At 37.9% G+C, this 5,058-nt stretch overlaps 1 protein-coding gene and 1 long non-coding RNA gene across 3 annotated transcripts in view; both read left to right on the top strand.

Moving 5' to 3' along the window:
- The window catches only part of LOC112149961 (scavenger receptor cysteine-rich type 1 protein M130), a 25,488-nt gene that overhangs the window by 11,010 nt on the left and 9,420 nt on the right, over positions 1 to 5,058 (top strand). The gene's annotated exons all lie outside the window — the stretch shown is intronic.
- The window catches only part of LOC112149962, a 4,687-nt gene continuing 2,636 nt past the window's right edge, over positions 3,008 to 5,058 (top strand). For both annotated transcript variants that reach the window (XR_002919864.2, XR_004948867.1), the window contains exon 1: positions 3,008 to 3,417. This is a non-coding gene — a long non-coding RNA (uncharacterized LOC112149962). The remainder of the gene's footprint in view (positions 3,418 to 5,058) is intronic.

Consider the following 5,058-nt stretch of genomic DNA (forward strand, 5'->3'; position numbering starts at 1 on the left):
AGTCACCCAGACTCCTGTTAGACAGTTCCTGACTTCTTCTTCTTTTCCTTTCGGCTTTTCCCTTCAGGGGTCACCACAACGAATCAGTTTCCTCCATCTGACAGTTCCTGACCATTATTAGAATTTAACAAGTTTATTTTAAACACAAACATTTGTAAAGGACAAATGGACAGCACTTTTAAAGCCCTATTTATAGAGATCAACAGCCAAAAAAAGTCGATTTAGGGTATGGTTGCCCTTTAATATGTTTTCACATTGGACAAAACATGTAACAATAAGAGATTTGAACACAAACGTCGTCTTCAACCGTTACCTTGAACTTTGCCTGCAGATTTATCAGCTGTGGTTTTTCAGAGATCAGCTGTGCTGCTCTGGCCTCAGCTCTGAGATTCAACGCATCTCATCTAAGAGAACTGGACCTGAGGACAAACTTTAAGGGTGTGTTCAGACTGGAAAAGTCTGTTGGTTCGGATCGAGTCCATTTATTTGTTCCAGATCGAGTCCTGAAGAGCCTGTATTCAGACCTTCATCTGTATGAAGGACAGCTTCAACACTTTTTACAGCTATGAGCAGTGAGCTGCTGTGTCTCACTGTTGTGGTGTTATGTCATTGTTTTTAAGAGAATTTTGTCACGGATACAATAGAACTTTTAAGATAACATCAAGGCAGCGCCCCTCACACATGCCGCATAACGAGACACAGTAAAGTGAGTATTAAGTGTTTTTAGCTGTGTTAAATGTAATACTCTGACAAGTAATCAAGTACTTCTTTTTTTGCTAACACCCCAATCAATGCTTTACATTTGTCCAAGGCTCACTGATTCCTAATGTGTTTACATCACGTGACCGCCAGCTATGGTGGCCATTTTGATTCACTTATTCTGGTCTCAGTCCTTTTTGTATTCAGACTGAGGAATCTCAGAGCGAACCTAAGTTCAGTTCAATTGGAGCGAGACCACATCACAAGATGAGTCAGATTCATTTGTCCATATTCAGACTGAAACTGTGTTCCACATTATTGGGGGAAACAAATGTGTCCAGTCTGAATACACCCGAAGTTTCAGGACTCCAGTTTTGATTAGCTCCAGGATCTGGTGGAAAGTCAAGACTCCAAACTGCAGACTGTGAGGTCAGTAGAGGCGTGGAGCCGGTCCAGCTGCTTTCATCAGTTTAGTGCAGACAATTTTAGTGAGAATAGTTTTAATGCTGGAAAAACAGAATTTTTCTATTTGATAAACTCAGACATTTCCACTGAATTTACTGACATTCATCCCTCTGTCACTTTTCATATTATTTATTTATTTTAATTCTCTTAAAAACACAAAAATCCATATGTGTCCATCGACCACAAAATGTTCAACATGAGTTTAAAATGTGATCATGAAATCTGCAGAAAACGGAAGACTTCAAATAAACGCTGATGTAAAGATTTACGGTTAAAGAGGAAACTGTTTATCTGAGTGGAGAAATCTCACTCTGACTTTGAAACCAAGACTTTATATTTCATCACTGGTTATTCTGACACTGCCTAACATTTAAGGGTTAGAAATATAAAACCCTATTTATGTATAGCTTCACATATTTTTGTGACAGGGAGGTAATGGGTGACAGACACTCTCCTCAAATAGTGTTTTTTTTTTTTTTAAACTTGTCCTGTCCAACAGCTGAGCCAACAGATGTGGGCTGAGAGCTTCTTGTGTTGGGCAGATTTTACTGTCACAACAGGGATTTATTGAGTATAAACCCCTGTTGTATTTAATGCTAAACTTTATTTATATTGATTATGTTTTGTTTTGTTGGACTGGACGGAAAAGAAGAATGGGGGGGGTTAAAGAAAAAGGAAGATGGCAACATCATAAAACATCCAGGTCTAAATAATAAACTAAAATGGGCGGGGCCTGTCTACACACACACTGTAGTTACAAACAGATCTGTTGGTTGAGATAGTCTCCACCTTTAAACTAGTCAGAATGTACACAATATAACTGCAGCTCACACACTTAATCATACAAATCGACACAAAAAAAAGCCTTTCATTCTCTCACACAAACTATTACTGCAAAGGTGACTGACACCTGTGCTCAGGTAAGTGTTTATGGTTTCCTAATGTGAATAAAGATGGACTGTACAAAGGGGAAGAGCACCCGGCAGTCCCCGCGTCAAGTCCCTCCGCCAGTCAGTTCTGAACTGTTTTTCTTGGCTGCAGGGACCCGGAGGAAAGGTTAAGGTTAGGATTATGGTTCCGGTTCGGGTTTATGCTCCAAATGGTTCCCAATCACGGCCGCATCTGCAGCTGCGCGCTGCGCTCTAGCTTCATGAAAGCTAACGGGACTTCATTAAATACTGCCACATTTAGCTTTGGATTCACAAAAAATACATGAAATAATGCAGCGATCTGCATCTTGCCTGCACCTATTACGTCTCGCCAACATAAATTTCTATCAGCTTTTGAGCTGGTTGCACATAAATAAGTGAGAAAATCATCAGCATTAGCAAGTTACCTTTGACGTTTGCTATGTAAGACGACAAATACAATTTAAATTCATTTTTGAATTTTTATTTTGAGGTATTTTGCTAGAAAAACAAACAATGCGCCCAACATCGTTTATAGTGACTCTTCTTAGCTCCAGAAGACATATTTTAAAGTCCAAATACTCCGCTATTTGAAATATGACGCAAAGTAAGCAGTCATATACTGAATGCAGAAGTAGGTCGTGCATATAGCCCATTAGCTTCAATGGCAGGTTGGTTTGATAACATATAGGACACCGGTCCTCGAGGACAGACTTTAGACACCCCGGTGATATACAGTCAGATGTTGCAAGTGAACTTGGTGAGTCTCAAAGGGTCATCAGCAGACTCGCATCAAGAGTGGAGTCCCACCGATGACAGAACAAAACCATGACCAGAACTCAAGGACCTCTGACCTCAGACATGGTTTAGGAAACGCCACACAGTTGCAGGCCGTTTACCAGATGTGAGGGTTCTACTGCCTAGTTTCTAATTAGCAGTCCAAACCAGAATTTGCTGTTTTTCATTCAGATTCATTTTATGTTCTTTTTTTTTCCTCCCAGTCTGATAAGTATCTTCTGTTCTCCAACAGTTTAAAGTTCAAATCTTTAGAGGAAAAACACCAAAGCCCTGAACCATTTATTTTAGTCAAAAAAAAATATTAAAAAATATGCTAAAATTTTTTAAAGCTTGAAAACTAAAAACAGTGGAAGGAATCTTCTTGAAACGTCAGCCGTGTTGAGAAACCTGGTCTGAGCTGTGATTGGTCAGAGATGAAGAGAGAGAGCAGAGGTTTGGGGGGGCGGGGATGCTGATGTGATAAAGAGACAGCAGACATGAACTTAGAGACACTGAGAGGACATGGATCATCCAACACTGATGCTGCTGGTGACTCTCTGCAGTTCAGGTACGACTCTGTTCTGCTCTTTATCAATCAATGCATGTGTGATCTGACATCAGAAGGTATTCACATGTTTTTCCTGCTCACATCAACATTCATGTTCAAAAAAGCCTCCAGTGAGAACCAATCCAAACTTTATTGATGAAACAGCTGCAGTGAAGACATGAAAACAGGAAATTCATCTGAGTTTCTAAAGGATTTGTGGATGAATGTGTGAAATATCATTTTATTTTTATTAACTTGTGCTATCCAACAGTTCAGCAAACAGATCAGAGCTGAAGTCCCCTAATGTTGGACAGATCTTACAGTTACGACAGAAGGTTATGAATCTTCTGACACATAAGATGTATATTTGTATAAACCAGTTTTGTATTTGAGACTAAAATTTATTTATGTATATTATATTTTTACACTTTTCGCTGGATGGGTGGGGTGATAGAATCACTGGAGGTGCTGGACGTTTATCTTCATTACTGTCAGATGTGAATGTTAGTCGAAGAGGGGCAGGGCCCACCACACAGTCAAATGTTACAAACATACATTTTGGCTCTGAAAATCTTCACATGCAAACATGTCAACATGTTCACACACAACTACAATTTACACATACACATTTATGCATACAAACACAAACACACATAAAGCATTTTGTTAAGCCACACATGCTATTTTTGTGTAAAGGTGAGCTGACATCTGTGCTCAGGGGAGTGTTTATGTTCCACAGTGGTTAATGGTGGGATTCATGAAGTGGTTGATGAAGATTTTTATTTGGTTGATTATATACATTTAAAATTTCACAACCTTTAAATGATAATCTATATCAACCAAAACGGAATTGGCTGAAGCATCATGCTTATCAAAGCCCATCCAAAAAATACAACTTACACAGAAACAAAATTTAACATTAAGTTGGAAACTATGCCACAAACATAAAAAACAAAATTGTTAACCAAATACACATTCATATATACAAGTTCATAGACATATACATACTTACTATATATACATTTATTACAGATACATACAAATTTACTCAAACAAAATTCAATTTAATTTGTACTGATACATTTTTTTTACATTTTATTAGAAACCTACATTTCTTAAGAGTATTAACTAATTTAATATCTGTACTTAAAGAGTTCCAAAGTTTTGAACCAAAAACAGAAGGACATCTCTATTTTACATTTGTTCTAACCCTGCTGGTTTCAAACATAAAATTACTTCTTAAATTATAATGTTCCTCTTTTCTCTTAAAAATGGTTGCACTCTCAAGGGCAAACTATTTCAAAAGGCACCAAAAGAAATGTCCAACATTCTTACGTGTACAATATCCACACATTTTAAGGTATTAAATTTTTTAAACAGCGCATTAGTGGACACCTGAAAACCAACTTTATTTATCAATCTAATTGCTCTTTTTTGAAGTTTAATTATTGGGTCAATATTTGTTTTGTATATATTTCCCCAAATTTCACTACAATACTGGAAGTATGGAATATGCAAGCATTTTATACTTAGCGTTCTTTTAGTTCTATGAATTATACCAATGGCTTTAGATAGTGCCTGGTCACCTCACTTAGAGACCCCTGTCAAATCATTCGCAGCAGCCAGCCCCCACCTTCCACCGCCGACACCTGTGCAGTATAG

This window comes from Oryzias melastigma, linkage group LG13, assembly GCF_002922805.2.
Source record: "Oryzias melastigma strain HK-1 linkage group LG13, ASM292280v2, whole genome shotgun sequence".
Lineage (NCBI taxonomy): Eukaryota > Metazoa > Chordata > Actinopteri > Beloniformes > Adrianichthyidae > Oryzias > Oryzias melastigma.